Raw genomic sequence first — 18265 nt, 5'->3', positions numbered from 1 at the left:
CAAAATACAGTGCCAATATGAAGCAGATGTTAATGAACTATTATCCTGAAAAATGAAAACCTCCCTATAGATTTTATCACTAAAAACTTCAGTCAAGCGAAGAACCAGAAGGAATCATATTTATTCCTGCAAAGAATATATATTTTATGAAATCTGAGCAGTATTAGCATTTTTTGTTTTGTTTTTAAACATAGAATTTCTTGCCTTCGTTAGTTTTTTTTTTTTTTAATTTCATGTCTTAATTCTCTTGCATAGTTATTTGAATTCCACTGCTTGTTAAAGTCAAAATATTTGCAGCTGTCATTCTTTACATTTTGAAAGTTTTAAAGAATTAGAAAGAGAATGAATATGGAGGTGCTTAAGGGTCAAAGCTGTATAACTGAGAGGAGACCTCCACATAGCCTTTAAAGGAATGCGGATAACCGACCAGGGCTTCTGACCTAATGTCCAATCCTCACCTTCTTGTGGTGTACCCTGTTGGGTATCTACCTGGATACTGAATGAATGAGGATGGGCTGGCAATTTGGGATTTAGCCGACCATATTGTATTCCTATTGGATTAAATCAAAATACAAAATGATGGTAAAACATGAAAAAATTTCATTCTGGCTGGAGTGTCGCCCAGTTAAACAAGGTCCCCGTTGTTTTCTCCAGGGAACCAGGGTAAACAGCGAAAAGTCAGCTACTGAAACAAATCTGAAAACACACCTCAACTCAGCTTCACCAGAGTTAAAGATTGGTACTATCAACATAAGAAGCCTGAATGGCAAAGAAATGGAGCTAGCTGAGGAATTAGATAAGTACCAGATCGACATAATAGGGGTGACTGAAACAAAAAAGACAAACACTGGTGAGATCTTTTCTGAGCAATAAATACAAAATGTTATATTCAGGCAATGTATTGCCTGAATGGCAGGCAGTCTCAAAGAGAGTAATGTGGGCAAATATCAGAATGGGAAACTGAACAATGAGACTTTCATCTGGTCGAATATCATCTACTCCCGCTGCCTTTCCACGTTTCAGGCTTTTGATGGCTTTTTCTACTTCAAGTATGGATATATATTCTTGATTGTGAGTGTTTTTTTTTATCACTGTGCTGTCACTGATTGTTTCATTTAGCAATTTTTCGAAGTAATTACTCTATACATCAAGGATATCTTTTTCACCAGTTTTCATGCCACCTTTATCATCTCTAATTCCTTTTACAACACTCGTTCCTCCATTTCTGAGCTTCTTCAACAATCTCCAGAATATCTTGCCACCTGCTTGATATTTATTTTCTATTTTCTTACCAAAGTTTTCCCATGACTTTTGTTTAGCTAGTTTTACACAGTGTTTAGCTTTCTTACACTTGTCTCTGTATTCTCTAAGACCACAAGCACAACCATCTGTTACAATTAAATAAATAAATAAAATAAAACTATAAGTATTAGTAGTAAGGAAGGATATTATTGTGTTCATTTTCTTATCAATATTGTTTTAAAGTTTTGCATTATTGAAATTGATGAGAATTTTTACATAATTAAGTGGGCTTTTGTTAGGATTTTCTTGTCTCAGTCTTGTATCCAATTGTATTCAACCTCATGGCTGGTAGTCCTAACACAGCTACCCAGCATACCATCATTTAAAGAAGACACTATTCAAAGCATGGTTGATGATGATTTCATAGCTTGCTATACATATAGCACCCATACATTGTATTTAAAAATGTGGTACGTGAGCAACAGGAATGTGTATGCATGAATGAAATGTAGGCAGTGAGAAGTGCTTGGAGACATAAATATTTCAATCTTGGAATTTAGCAGTAGTGGAGATAGTGCTTTGAAAATGAGTAAATGCCAGTTTTGAATACCAATAGTATGTTGGAGGGTGAAGAGAACATGAAAGATGTTCATATGGATTTAACTTTGGGCAGTGAAGCAGAGGGAGATGGTTTGTCAGATGGCCATGTGTGTGTGTCAATTGAAAGTAGGATATGTGGAGAGAGAAATGTAACTACTGTGAAAGGAGATGGAAGGAACGAAGAGTAAATTGAGGAGGGTGAGTAAAGATATTAGGAGGCTGGAAAAATTCACTATGCAAGAAGAACAAGAATAAGTGTGAGAGAAGGGCACCAGAGTGCAAGGGAGAGAGGAAAATAAGAGAATGGAAAAGATAGGGAAGCGAAGAAATTGGAAAAAGTTGAGAGAGTGTGGAAGCAAGGAACAGTGAGATGAGAGGAAGGAAGGAAGGAAAGAAAGATAGATAGAAGAGTTTGATATATAGAAGACATGGGAGGTGGGATAACTAAGACATTAAGCTGTTGGAAGGTTATTATTGGATTAACACCGAGAAGATTTTTCATATGGTAGAACAAGGAGAAGGAACGAGAACAAAAGGCCATTCCTGGAAGTTACAAAAGGAAGCAGTGAATAAAAGAGTAAAAAGCAAGTTTTTAACATGGAGAGCAATAGGAGCATGGAACACATTACCTGAGAGGATAGGGAAAGTACAAATTATTATTATTATTATTTTTATTTTTATTATTAAGAGAGACCTCCAGGAAGTCAGGGACTCATCAAGGGAGGCCACATACTACATGCACCAGCTATCATACTTATTCTTGAATTCATTCACACTGCTTGCACTCACAACATCAAATGGCAATCCATTCCAATCACGCACCACCCTATGAGAGAAAAATCTAGCCTTCACTCTCTTCTTAGCTACATTCATTCTCAGCTTCCAATGATGCCCTTTTGTCCTTGACCCACCCTCCATAAATTGAAAAATCCCATCAATTGAAATCCTGTATCACCTTTGCAACAGTTTGTAAGTCTCAATCATATCACCCTTCTTTCTCCTGTTTGCTAGTGTCTGCAGTATACAAATTCTCAATCTGTCTTCATAATCAGTATTCCACAATCGTGATATTATTTTTAATATTCTCCATATTATTTTTAATATTCTCCTTTGCACCCTCTCCAATATATCAGAATCACAACGGAAACCACGAGACCAGACCTGTACACAATAGTCCAAGTGAGGTCTTCTAAAGGCCTTGTAAAGAGGCAAAATGACATCCTTATCTTTACATGTGAACATTCGTTTCAGCATTGAAATTATCTTTTGAGTTGTATTTGCAATCTTTGCTACATGGCCCCTGAACTTCAACTTCCTATCTACTAACACTCCAAGATCCCTAGCCTCGTCAATTTCTTCTAGCATAATCTCACCAATAGAATACAACACTGCATATCTAATCACCCCGAAGTGAATGACTTTACATTTAATGACATTGAACTGACATCTATTTTCCCATGCCCACAATTTCAGCCTATTCAAATCATTCTGCAAGTACTGCATACCAGCAGCATTCCAGATTACCCTATCTATCTTTGAATCATCAGCAAATAGCTGTATGTCACTTGTGAAATCCCTCCCAATATCATTAATGTACAGATTGAATAACAGTGGACCAAGTACTGATCTTGTGGTACACCACTGGTTACGTTTAAATCTTGCAGACTCACATCCCCTGTATACCACTTTTTGATATCTGTCAGTGAGCCATCCTCTTATCCACACTAATATTCTATAACCCAAATCTATATTCTCCAATTTATGCAACAGTCTGCCATGCTGTATTCTGTCAAAAGCCTTAGCAAAATCCAAAAGTATCATGGTGTATCTGTTCCTCTTGTCTAGTTAAATGGTCCAATAGTTGATGAATTTAAGGAGTAGTGTGACAGACTTTGTATTGACTAGTATTGACTTCCTCCTGTGATTAGTCTTGTGATTCCATGCTGGTCAAGAAGAAAAATCTGAAAAAGAGTCCTGGTCCCAGTTTCATAGAACTATGAAACTGGGACCAGAAAATTAGAAAGATAATAAAATCAAAAAAGAAAGTTATCAAAAATGGCTAAATTCTGAGACAGTAAAGCAAAAATGGAGTACAAAAGAAACAGTAGAACTTCAAAGTGAGAAGTAAGGGGGAAAAAATGCAGAGAGAGAGAGAGAGAGAGAGATGGAACCATTTTGTAACAGAACTAGAAAAGGATACATCTAAGCCACAACCAAAAACCTATGACATAATAAAATACATAAACAAAGAAATAAAAGAAAAGGTAAAAGTACAAAAGAAACAGTAGAACTTCAAAGTGAGAAGTAAGGGGGGGGGGGGGGGGAATGCAGAGAGAGAGAGAGAGATGGAACAATTTTGTAACAGAACTAGAAAAGGATACATCTAAGCCACAACCAAAAACCTGTGACATAATAAAATACATAAACAAAGAAATAAAACAAAAGGTAAAAGTACAAACAACAGATTTATAAATTAAAGGTGCCAAGAAATTATATTCTCGGTTGAATCCTTTATCCAAGTGTAAGCAAACAAAGTTTGTGCGTGAAGTATCTTCACACTGTGCAACTTGTATGTAGAGGCTAATGACTTCACATCACTTGACTTAGTATCCAATAATGCAAAGCACATATCCTTACTGAAATGTATGATGCTATGCATTATGGAAAGAGTCACTAACCAGATGGGTTTCGACCTTTATTGAGGTCTCATCAGTGGAAGCCAGACCAAGAAGTGATACTAAGGTTGAAGTAATGTCGGTAAGGATATGTGCTTTGCATTATTGGATATACTAAGTCAAGTGATGTGAAGTCATTAGCCTCTATATATACAAGTTGCCCAGTTATGAGGTAACAGTTGGATAAAGGATGAAACCAAGAATATAATTTCTTGGTTTAATATCACTGTCCAGCATATCAAGAGGAGCACAGCAAGAATGTACCTGATCACCTCTACTTTTTAATATCTTCTTCCTTTTTTCATATTAGGCCTATTGGCCTATTACAGAGCTATCCTAAGCCCTTCCAAGCCATATATACCCGTACCGAGGATAAGGTGACTAGTCATATGCCTCCTTACATGTCCTATATCTGTATATGTGTGTGTTCACGGGGCCGGTTTGTCTGCTTCCAGGAGGGAAAACCCCAGATAAACTGGGGAGAAAAAGACCTGCAGTCCAAGCCCAAGACCAGCTAACTTGGCTATTTCTGAAAAAGATCCTAAGCTTCTCCTGTCAATGATGGGAAGCAAACCCAGAACACTCCTTTCCCAGGCATATGTTTACGAAGCACATAGCCACTCGACTAACCATGCAGACTACTTTTTAATACATATATATATATATATATATATATATATATGTATTAAAAAGTAGAGAAAGATTAGACTCATCCTATGCAAATATAAACAAAGTATTCTGGCAGACCATCCATCACCTTCGAGGGAGAAAATCGTGCACAGCAAGGGCAATTAAGGCCTCTGATGGTGCACTTTTAACAACTGAGAAGGATATCCTCCACAGATGGAGGGAATACTTTGAGAGCCTTCTTAACCCAGGTGGCCCAGCAGTTGTGGACATCCAAGAGGTGCAGATCAGAGCAATGACTAGTCTCATTGCTCCGATCATAGCAGAAGAGGTCCATTTAGCAATAAAATCACTAAAATCGGGCAAGGCTGCTGACGATGATGAAATTCGGCCCGAAATGCTAAAAGCCTTAAATCGAGACGGTGTTCTCTGGCTGACTCGAGTGTGTGTCAGGCTGCTTGGATATCTGGGCAAGCACCAAAGCAATGCCAGACAGGCATAATAATACCTGTCTGGCATTGCTTTGGTGCTTGCCCAGATATCCAAGCAGCCTTCATCCTGGTAGAAGCACAACTGACCAAATCTTCACTTTAAGGCAAGTCTTTGAGAAATCTTGGGAATATGCCAAGAATGTCTACACATGTTTTGTGGACTTGGAGAAGGCATATGACCAGGCTCCTTGGGATATGCTTTGGCAAGTAGTACAGGAGTATGGATTGGATGGCCAACTATTAGCTGCCATCAAGTCCCTGTATGAATGCCCAGAGTTTTGTCTCAGGTTAAACAGCAAAGTCTGAACCTTTCACAGTCTCCAATGGCCTCCGCCAAGGGTGTGTTCTGTCACCCCTCCTTTTCATAATATTTATGGACTGGATTGATAGGCACAGCCGAGGCAGTGAGTGTTAGAATTGGAAGATGTAGCATTGGACGTCTGCTTTTTGCAGATGACCTAGTTCTGCTTAGCTCTTCCACAGATGACCTCCAGCGGACCCTGGATAGGTTTGTAGCTGTTTGTGCAGATGCCGGAATGAAGATCAGTGTGGCCAAAACTGAAACATTTGTGGTCTCAAGACAACCATCCCAGTGCACTCTACATGTAAGTGGAGTCCCAATGAGGCAGGTGAAGAAGTTTAAATACCTTGGGTCCATATTCACGAATGATGGAAAATGGGACGTAGAGCAAGATACTCGAATTGGCTTAGCAAGCTCAATATTGCGGGAGCTTGGCCATTCGGTAGTATTGAAGCGGGAGTTAAGCCAGAAGGCAAAGCTGGCTGTCTTCAATACTCTATGTCCCCATCCTCACCTATGGTCATGAGAGTTGGGTAATGACTGAAAGAATGTGGACATGAATCCAAGTGGCTGAAATGAGGTTCCTTCGAGGGGTTGTGGGGCTGATAAGACTCTACAGATTCAGAAGCTCTGCAATTCGGGAAACCCTCAATACTCAACCGCTGCTTCTCCGTGTTGAGAGATCACAGTTATATTGGTACGGGCACCTGGTCAGAATACCACAACAGAGGCTCCCTCAGCAGGCCCTCTTTGCCAAGCCAGAGGGTGGGAGGCCATGTGGAAGGCCAAGGACTCGCTGGCTAGATTATATCCAAAACCTTGGGTGGACACGTTTGGGAATCCCACCAGAACACCTGAGCTTGGTGGCAGAGGATCGTGACCATTGGAAGTTCCTCTTGCAGCTGTTGCCCCCACAACCCAATTAGGAAAGGTGGGCCTTGAAGACGTATGTATGTATGTGTGTATATATATATGTATAAAATTATAACAAATTTGGAAACAGCATAACTCATTTTAGTATACAAATAAACTCAGAATTAAAAGATAGATATTATTTGTAGATTATCAAATTGCATTAGCAATATCTGAAGACAATTTACAGGATCAGTAAAATCAGTAAATGAAATTTTAGAACAATATAATGAGAATATCAAAAGTAAAGAAAAAAAAAAGTAATGGCTTTCAAAGGAGAAAATCCAATAAGAAGCAAAATAGTAATAGTTAATAAAATATTTGAACAAGTAATACTTCCAAATACCTGGGACGTGACTTATCATATGAAGATGAAAAAGATATAGATATTAAAATATCAAATTTGGTTAAAGTAAATGACATAATAAATAATATGTTTAAGTCATCCATTGTATAAAAACACACCAGAATTGGACTGATATATTTTTCTACAACCAACTTTATTGTATGGAAGTGAAACATTAAAAAAAAGAAGAATGAAACATGGATTTAAACAGTAGAAATGAAATTTCTCAGAAAAACAAGTGGATATTCCAACTGGGACTATAAAATGAACCATATTAAATGAACAATAGCAGACTGCCAAAAATACTATATGGGGGGAAAAAAAAAAGTATATACCATATATAAAATAAATGGAAAAAGAACTGGAAGACCAAGAAAGTGATGGCATGAGACCAGAACAGGCCACTTGGCCTAAAATCCATGATAGGAAGAAGAAGATAATTTCCTACTCTGCTACTTAGTTCTTCATCAAGTAACAACTTGTCTTTTTTCTTCAGGTCAGCTGCATTTTCTAATGACTTGAAAAATTCCTCCACTTATTTTTAGCAAAACCTTCTGTGGGACCATAGCTATAAATAAGTTTCACTGTTTCCAATTTCCCATTTTGAAAGTTGCCCACATCACCCTACTTGAAATTACCAACCATTTAAGAAGATTATGCAGATTTGGTTCCTTGGTTTTCATGGTCACGAGGATATGTTGAAAAGGGTCCAGAGAAGACTGACTAAGGTTGTAACTGGCCTTTGATGTGGGTTATGAGGACAGATTGAGGGAATGCAGTTTGCAAAGCCTTGTGAATAAGAGGAAGAGAGGGAATATGATTGAGAGATTTAAGTTGGTAAAGGATTGTTACCAGGTTAATTATTATTATTATTGTGTGACACCTCCAAGGAGTCCAAAGACTCATCAAGGGAGGGCACCCACTCTACAGCTCTCTGTCTCCACCACCCAATCCACCAACTACAGTGAAACAGCAATGACCATCATCATCATCTACACCAATGCCATCTACTGTCCACTACCACCACTAGTATTTTCATAATCACAAACATCCATGCCCACAGCAGGATTCGAACCCACAGCCTTTTGGCTGGAGAGCAGATATGCTAACCGCTCGGCCAACCAGGCCAGCAGGAATTTGGAAGAAATTTTTCATAGAATAGGGGAAGGGGGGGAGTAGAACAAGGAGACATACCTGGAAGTTGCATAAGGAAGAGGTTTTTTGCATGGAAAGTATTGGTCAGTGGAATGATTTGCCTGACACTGTGGTGAATACAGATATATTGAATGAGTTTAAAGCATGGTTTGATGGGCTTTGTGCGTAACATTGTTTGCCTCATGATGAGTCTTTTGACTACATGGAGATCTGGTGTTAATAAAAATATGTGTAATGTTGAATACTATAGCTATTTCTTTTCATCTTCCCTGATTATTATTGTCTGAATAGATCATCTTATAGTCATTATTTAGAAAAATCTCATCTATCTGTCTTCTTTGTTTCAAAAACATCAGTTATGTCAATGTTCTTCTTCTTTAGTATTCTGCAATTGAGCAGGTTCTTCTTTTAGTAGCAGAAACTTTCCTTCCACTCTCTTCTGTTCTGAGCTTTCTCTTTCAAGGTTGTGTACCTGCCTCCATTGAGCATGTCATCTGGCATTGTTTTCCTTACTCTTCCTCTGGGTCTTTTTCCGTCTATTTTTCCTTCGATGGCATCTCTAATGATTCCATTCCTTCTCAGAATATGTTCGATCCAGTTTACCTTGCTTCTTTTTATCCTCCTTAACAGCCTTCTTTCTTCTTCTACTCTTTCTAAGACCTCTTCATTAGTTATTTTATCTGTCCATTTGATTTTTTCCATCCTTCTCCAAATCCACATCTCAAAGCTTTCCGAAATCTTAATTTCTTCTTTCTTCAATGTCCAAGTTGCAGATGCATAGAGGGCAACACTCCACACATAACATTTTATTAGTCTTTTCTTTAGGTTTCTATCCATTTTACTTCTGAATAAATTCCATTTTCTATTAAAGGCATCTCTTCCCATCACTATTCTTGCTTTTATGTCATATAATAAATTTAGTTTAATCCTTTATCCAAGTGTGAGCAAACAAAGTTTGCACCTGAAAGTATCTTCAGGACTGGGGTAAGGTGGTGCAACACCAGGGAGACTCCTTGCAAAGGTGGAGAAAGCTACTATCACTCCTATCTCAGTATCTCCCATAATGCAAAACACATCTCCTTGCGGATATGTCTAATGTTATACATTAATGGAAGGGCCACTACCCAGACTAGTTTCGACCTTTATTGAGGTCTCTTCAGTGGGAGCTAGGCCCAAGTGGAGATACTAGCCAGAAGCATTAGCAAGGTCATCTCTACCTATAGGAGTTGCCAAATGGTGTGCCACCTTTTGAGATAGGAGTGATAATAGCTTGCTCCACCTTTGCAAGGAGTCGCCTTGGTGTTGTACCACCTTACCCCAGTCTTTTTTCTTCTTTAATTAGTTCTTGTAATTGTTCATACGTTTCCTCTATTTCTTCATCTGAATGGTGACTTGTTAGCATATACACCTGCATTATTGTTATGTCCACTGTTCAGCTTTCAATTTTACCACCATAATCATGTCATTCAGACAGTTTATGCTAATGATGCTCTTTGCTGTTCTTTTATTAAAAACTAGTGCAACTCCTTTTTCCTTTTTATCTCCACCTGAGTAAATTATTCTTACTTTGTCACTATAAAAATCACCTATTCCTTCCCATCTGACTTCACAGAGACCTATGATATCAATTTTTCCTTTGTTCATTTCTTGTTGGGGATTTTCTAATTTTCCACATCTGTTCATTGTTCTCACATTCCATGTTGCAATTCTGATTCTCTGACGATCTTTCATTTTCAGTTTGTTTATAGCTTGTTTTAAGTCACTTTTAGAGGTTTTATCAGGAAGAACATCAGCCCTTGAAGCATCCTTATTTCCCGATATTGTATCTATTCCAATGTGCACCTTCTTTTCCTCTCTGTGCCAAGAGACACCACCTTGGTTTGCCGGGCTGGTAGCTGCGCCTTTATAAGTTCTATTCATTGCTACTAAAATTTTCTAGGGATATTAGTGGAGTGGTTTCCCATTGCCTTCTGCACCGCAGTGCTCCATCAAGTACTAGTAGAGCTGCTGCCCTCTACCAGCTAGAGTAGAAGTTGGGAAAAGGGGAAACACCCTGGGGCCCTCGAGTACTCTAATACCCTCAGGTCAAAGTAAGCAAGAGTCAGTCAAGTGAGGCCATATAGGAAAGAATATAGAAGAAACCTGACACAAGTAAGTGGAAGCAATGTCAGGCTCAGCTCGGGACCTGTGGCCGCTAACCACGTACTCCCAAGACGGGAGCCCCTGGGGCGTCAATATTATACTTCCCTAATTATTCTGCCATTTCTACTTCTTTTCCATTGATATTTCATACAGTGATGATGTCTATCCTGAATTCTTCTGATGTTAATCTGAAGTTTATTCCAGTAGCTCATTTTTCATTGTTCACCCTGATTTAATGACAAAACAGCAGAGTCTTATTTAACTGGTAATAACTAGGGTATGGAATCTGGAGGTATGAAGATTGATTGAGGGAATTGCAAAGCCTTGTGAATAGGAGGAGATCAAATATGATTGAGACATTTAAGTTCATAAGGGATTGTTACCTTGTTAATGAAATATTAATGTTTTACCCCAGCCTCCATGGAATCTCATCATTCTGTTTTGGTTTAAGCCACACAGAATACAATTTGGTGGACTAAATCGCAAATTGTCAGCATATTCTCATTCATTCAGTATCAAGGTAGATACCTACTAATGGAGCATACCATGAAAAGGTGAGGATTGAAAATTATGTCAGAAGACTTGGGTGGATTTTCCATGGATCTTCCCAGTCATCTAATTTTTCAACCTTAAGCAATCCCTAAGTATATCATTTTTAAATGTACTATTTGAACTTAAAATATCTTTTAAGGAAATGCAAAGAATTAAACTATTATTATAATTATTATTAACACCATACCATGGAATCAAAAGAATCATAGTGAGATACACACTGTTAAACACAAACTTTATCCTACTATCCTTTAAACTGATTCAACATGTCTGCACTTACCACACTCTCAGGCAATGCATTCCATTCATCAACCACTCTTCATGAAGTTGCAACATGCTCCTTATTCCTTTATTCACACCCTCCTCATACAGTTTCTGAAGATGCCCTCTTGTTCTATACACCCCCCCCCCTCCACACACACACACACTTCAATTCTATGAAAAATTTGTTTCTCATAGAATTGAAAAACATTAAAATTTCATTAACAAGGTAACAATCCCTTATGAACTTAAATGTCTCAATCATATTTGATCTCCTCCTATTCACAAGGCTTTGCAATTCCCTCAATCAATCTTCATACCTCCAGATTCCATACTCTAGTTATTACCTTCTCTGGACCCTTCCTAATATATCCTCATTGACATGAAAACCACATGAACAAATCATGCACAATAATCCATTAGACACCTGATCAAGGCCTTATACAATGGAACCATATCCTCTTTACTTCTGCACATTACAGTCCTCTGCATCATTGCTATAATTTGATGTGATAACTTCACAACTTGCACAATGTGATCTCAGAACTCGATGTCCTTGTCAACTACCACTAACAGATCTCTTAGCTCCTCAACCTCCTTCAAAATTTCCCCAACAAGTGTATATTATTATTATTATTATTATTATTATTATTATTATTACCCCAAGACCTCATGGAGTCAAAGACTCATCTGGGTGGTCCTTTTATCACAAACCCATCTCATCATACCGTGTGTTAAACACACTCAAACTCCTTGCAGACACCACACTCTTAGGCAAGGCATTCCAATCATTCACAATTCTGCACAAAAAAAACCTGCCTCTCACACCCTCTTTATACAGTTATCAGGGATGGTCTCCCCTGATCTCCCACTATTCTCTGTAAAACTTCTCCACCATTGATTCTATAACAGCCCCTTACCAACTTGTAGATCTCTATCATATCTCCCCTCTTCCTCCTGTCCACCAGACTCACCAAATTACATCTTCTCAATCTTTCGTCATACTCAGCATTCCAGAGATCAGAAACTACCTCAGTCAGCCGCATTTGGACCCTTTCCAACATCTCTTCATCCTTCTGAAAACCCGGTGACCAAATCTGGGCACAATAGTCCATGTGTGGCCTAATCAAAGCCTTATACAATGGAACAAGAATTTCCCTACTTCTACATGTCAGTGTCCTCCGCATCATTCCCAGAAGCCTTTGTGTTGTCTTCACAATTTTGGAGATGTGTCCCCTAAATTTTAGATCCTTATCCACTATCATCCCCAGATCTCTTATTTCCTCTACCTCCAACAATATATTCTCACCAAGCATAAATTCTGCATCCCATCTTTGTTTTCTAAATTGTAAAACCTTACATTTTGCAACATTGAAATCACATCCCCATTTCCATGCCCAATCACTCAATTGATTCAAGTCTTCTTGTAAGGCCACAACATCTTCACTACTCTTTATGGTTCGTCCCAACTTTGCATCATCTGCAAACAACTGAATATCTCCATCCAAATCTTCGCCAATATCATTAATATACAAGTTAAACAGTAATGGCACTACAACAAACCCCTGAGGCACTCCACTAGTGACTTTCCTTTTCCAGGATATCATACCCTCATACATAACTTGTTGATACCTATCAGATAGCCAGTCTCCAATCCAATGCACTAATCTAATATCCAACCCCATCTGCTCTAGTTTGACTGTCAACTTATCATGAGGTACTCTATCAAAAGCCTTTTTGAAATCCAAGTATATTACTGCATATCCTTCTCCTCTGTCCAAGGAAGCAGTCACTTTATTGTAATAAGTAAGTAGATTACTAAAACATGACCTCCCTTTAGCAAATCCATGCTATCCATCAAAGATAATACCATTGTTGTCAACTCAACTCCAGATCTTAGTTCTCACAAGCTTCTCCAACAACTTAACCACAACACCTGACACACAGATTAGGCCTATAGTTTGATGCTTGTGTTCGATCACCTCCTTTATGAAGTGGCACAATCTTTCCCTCCTTCCACTCCTTAGGAACTTGACCAAGTGCAAGACTCATATTAAAAAAATATGTCAAGGCAGGCTTCAACTCACTGGCACATTCCTTCAGAATACGTGGTGATATATTATCAAGTCCCACTGCCTTATTAATATCTAGTTTACTCAACTCCCATACACCTCTTGCTCACTTACAGTCAGTCTCTCCTCCGCATCATCGATTGCTCTCAATCTCTCCATGAAGTCACATTCACAAGATTGAAAGATCTTAATGAACTGCTCATTAAGTATCTCCACCACACTTTCTGCAATAGCTGTCTTTATACCATTTTCTCCAATCAATGTCATCCTTCCATAATCATTCTTTCTTTTGCTGGCTACATATCGAAAGAACTCCCTAGGATTCTTTTTGGCATCATTAGCTAACTTCTGTTCATACCTCTCTTTAGCTACTCTCACCAACCAAGTCACCCTCGTTGCCTGGTCTTTGTTGATCTCATGAAATTGGTTATTTCCACTTCTCATATGCTGCCTCCACAATGCCCTTTTTTCTCTGTATCGCATGCTTAATCTCTTTATTCATCCATCTCACACCTACCTTATTTAATCTTCTCACCCTTGGAATACATTTAGACATTGCATCTACTAGATAGTTTTTGAAAATCCCCCAAACTGCATTGATCTCTTTTCCAGCTAACTCCTTATTCCATGCTACACCCGCAGGCTGTCTCCTTAGCTCTTCATAATCACCCCCCCCCTTGTAGTTCCGCATATAAACGTTTCTCACATTGGTCCTTGCAATACTCCCCCCCCTCCCTTTTTATCCCTTCTATCCTCATGAAACACATTATAACCTTCCATCTCTATTCCTGTCAGGATGCCATCCTCTTCAAACCATGTCTCACTTATTCCGACAATCTTTGGGTGAACAGACGCAATTAGTGCAACCATTTCATCTGTCTTGTTTCTTATACTTCTAGCATTTGTATACAAACACAACAGCTCAATTCTGGATCTACAGCTAGTTCCACCGATACGACTCACTCGATGTGATCTCTCCATGCTCGACTGGGGCCATTTCCCTTTCTGCTTCTTCATTTTAGAACACTTTTCAATTCCAACTGTTTCCTCTTGATTCCTGGTCATCCCATTCCTTTCTTGCCTACACATGCTCTCACCTCCTCTTGGAGCATCCACCTTTCTCATGCTGTGTACCCCTATTCACAAGGCTTTGTATACCTAACATCCCATTATTGCTTACAAAATTTCATAACCTTACACCTTACAACACTGAAATGATAGTTACAATCACCTTCCCACTCATACAATATATTCAAGTTCTATTGTAAGATCTTAATATGCTTGATTCTGCATCATTTTTCACCAGTTTTGCATCATCTCCAAAAAGTTGCATATCACCAGCTAAACCCATCCTAATATCATTAATATACAAGTAAATCAACAATGGTCCCAAATCAGATCCCTGAGGCAAACTTTCTTTTTTGTGATACCACACCCTATACACAACTTGCTGATATCTGACAGCCTCTCTGGCTGAATCAAGTAATATTGTCTCCAGAGTCTGTCAGTGAGTTAAGGTTTGATAATTGTTTTCAAGCTCCTTCATTTATTCTTCAATAATATTTGTATACTTAAGTCTACAGTTCACCTTTAAAAGCTGATCAAGTGATTCTTTTTGAAACTTTTTCACACACTTTTCTTTTAAATGTGATATTCATTTTTATTCTACCTAAAACTTTATTGTAATCACTTCCTATGTCAAATCTTCTGGATGCTCTTATTTCCTGTAACCAAGTATGAAGATTTACATGAAAATCTTCATGAAAAGTGTAAATTTTTCATGTAGTACTGTCATATCCTGTACACCCCTTGAGGGTACATGGCAGGAATTTGATGATGATGATGATGATGATGAAGTATGAAGATGTCACTATCCACAATAACACAGTCAACAGAATTTTTTATTCTTTGTATTTTCATTTCATATAAATGTGTGGAAATCTTTATGTCAAAACATTTAATTAGAACCATTTCATGTCCTGAACAGAAATCCAGCAGGCTGTGCCTTTTCTCCAAATTTTCCCAACACATTTCTATATGTTTGATATTCACTTCCTGCTCTGCAGTTTAGATTTCCAACAGGCACCGACTTTTCTTTTTTCGTTATATCAACTGGCTTTGTTAATGTTCCCAAAAAATTCCTTGACTAGATCTTAGTAGAACATTCTGTTAGTCCATAGCCATAAATAGTCAGATTGTCCAATTTCTCACTTTGAAGTTTGCCCACATCACTCTACTCAATGTTACCAGCCCATAAAGAAGATTATATTTGTGTATTTGGTGTTGAAGGCTATATCTACAATTTCTCTTCCCTGATCATCACTGTCTGAGTATAACATCTTGTAGTTGTTACTTAGAAGTATCTCACTTGGTTTGCTTTCTTTGTTTCAGTAATTCCAATTATGTCAATGTGGTACTTCTCTAATTCTTCTGCCAGTTCCATTTCATTTCTGTTTATGCTGCTATCTTGAATTCTGCTGTGTCGAGTTTGAGTTTGTTCCAATAGCTGACTTTTCACTGTTTCCCTGATTCGCTGATGAAAACAGTATAATGAGCAATGCCACACCCCACCATGACTTTTCATCTCTTGTCTTATGATCATCTGTTGTTTTAAACCAATACAGAATAAATTTGGTCTGCTAAAACCCAAACTGCCAGCTCATCCTCATTCAATCAGTACCCAAGTCAATATTAATAGGATACACCACAAAAAAGGTGAGGTGAACAAGTCAGAAGATTCTGTCAGTTCTCCACATTGTTGGGATGGGGGGGGGGGGGTCCTTCTCCCAGTTATCTAGCATTAACCATAATGTGACATCAATTTTGTTTTTAATATGGATGGAATATCCTTCTGCTATCCACATGGAAAAATCTCTTCTGCTGGCATCTTGTAGTCATCAAGTCAGTCTCAAGGTTTGTCTACAACAGATAAAAAAAGCCTTATTGGGTAGAGCAATAGCATTCATTCAATACCCAAGTCAATACTAACAGGATACACCACAAAAAAGAGGATTGAACAAGTCAGAAGCTTCAGTCAGTTCTCCACATTGTTGGGATGGGGGGGGGGGGGTCTTCCTCCCAGTTATCTAGCATTAACCCTAATGTGACATCAATTTTATTTTAATATGAATGGAATATCCTTCAGCTATCCACATAGAAAAATCTCTTCTGCTGGCATCTTGTAGTCATTAAGCCGGTCTCAAGGTTTTTATTCCAACAGATAAAAAAAAAGCATTATTGGGTACAGGGCAGTCGCCAGATTAAATTGTGCCCTGAGGCAAACAATTAAATATCGTCCCTGAGGGATTATAAGACAAAAATATAAGAAAATCTCCAGTTGCTATTTTCTTTTTATTACAAGAGAAACATGAATGCAAAACGAGTATATAATAATATTAATTAAATGTTTGCTCTACGGGGATATCGCACAATAAAACTGTTTATAAGCTCTTCTAAATTTAAATTATAAGCTATGCCCGCATCTATCGATATAGTTCCTAGACCAAAATATCTTTCTTGGGTCATTGCTGTTTGCAAATAATTTTTAATCAGTTTGAGCTTGGAAAAACTTCTTTCCGCACTTGCTACACTAATGGGAATTGTTAGCATAGCAACGGCACCTACCGCAATATGGATGACCGAGCGCCCTTATTAAGCCAAGGCGTGAGGCAGGCTGCCTCTATGCTACACCCTGTTGACAGTACTGATTGGGTATATCAATATTATTCATTCAATACCCAAGTCAATATTAACAGGATATACCACAAAAAAGGTGAGGATTGAACAAGTCAGAAGCTTCAGTCAGTTCTCCAGTAGCTAAGATGGGGGGTCTTATCAAGGCTCGATAAAGAGAAACAATAACCTGCTTGTCTCTGCTAATCAAAGTATTCTTCAGTAACCAAGTAATCTGATGAGCTGCTTGAGCCACTTTTGCTATGTGCCCTCTAAATTTTAACTCCCTGTCCACTAACACTCCAAAGGTATTGTGAAGTCTCTGGCTTCATAAATTTCAGTTATCTAGCATTAACAATAATGTGACATCAATTTTGTTTTAATATGGATGGAATATCCTTCTGCTATCCACACAGAAAAATCTCTTCTGCTGGCATCTTGTAGACATCAAGCCAGTCTCAACGTGGTTTTTTTCCGACAGATAAAAAAAGCATTATTGGGTAGAGCAATAGTTAATACAGATGATGTCAAAATTTTGCAGGATGATTTGGATAGACTGGCAGACTGGGTCAGAACAGATGTCAGTTAAATGTGGCAAAGTGTAAGGTTATGCATTTTGGGATGAAAAGATTACCAGCTGTATACCACATTGATGGAACTATATTCAAGGAAATTTACGAAGCCAGAGACTTCACAATACCTTGGGAGTGTTAGTGGACAGGGAGTTAAAGTTTAGGGGGCACATAGCAAAAGTGGCTCAAGCAGCTCATCAGATTACTTGGTTACTGAAGAATACTTTGATGAGCAGAGACAAGCAGGTTATTGTTCCTCTTTATCGAGCCTTGATAAGATCTCATCTTAGCTACTGCACACAGATCTGGGCACCAGGGTTTCTTGGTGATGAGGAGAAGGTGGAGAGATTCACAGGTGAGTGACCAAGATGGCAGCAGGTCTATGGAATGAACCTTGCAAGAACAGTTTGAAGATTTGTGGGTTACAGAAACTGGTTGATAGGTGGAAAAAGGGGTGATATGATTGAGACATACAAATTACTGTGGGGTATTTACAAAGATTAATTCAGAGGAAATTTTTCAGAAGAGGTCTGGTGGAGGTGGAGAAGTAGGGGGGCCATCCATGAAAACTGAGTAAGAGTATAGTTAGCAATGGTGTTAGAACCAGGTTTTTTTGCTTGGAGAGTAGTGAATGAGTGGAATGGG

The 18265-nt window shown here is 38.4% G+C and overlaps 1 protein-coding gene across 1 annotated transcript in view; it reads right to left on the bottom strand.

The window, feature by feature from the left end:
* The window catches only part of na (sodium leak channel non-selective protein na), a 1005813-nt gene that overhangs the window by 835581 nt on the left and 151967 nt on the right, over positions 1–18265 (bottom strand). The window lies entirely within an intron of this gene.

The sequence above is a fragment of the Typopeltis vanoorti genome, chromosome 21 (genome assembly GCF_054136105.1).
Source record: "Typopeltis vanoorti isolate ZY-2024b chromosome 21, IOZ_Tvanoo_1.0, whole genome shotgun sequence".
Lineage (NCBI taxonomy): Eukaryota > Metazoa > Arthropoda > Arachnida > Uropygi > Thelyphonidae > Typopeltis > Typopeltis vanoorti.
Note: the sequence above shows the minus strand (reverse complement) of the source record. Positions and strands in the feature narration are given on the sequence as shown.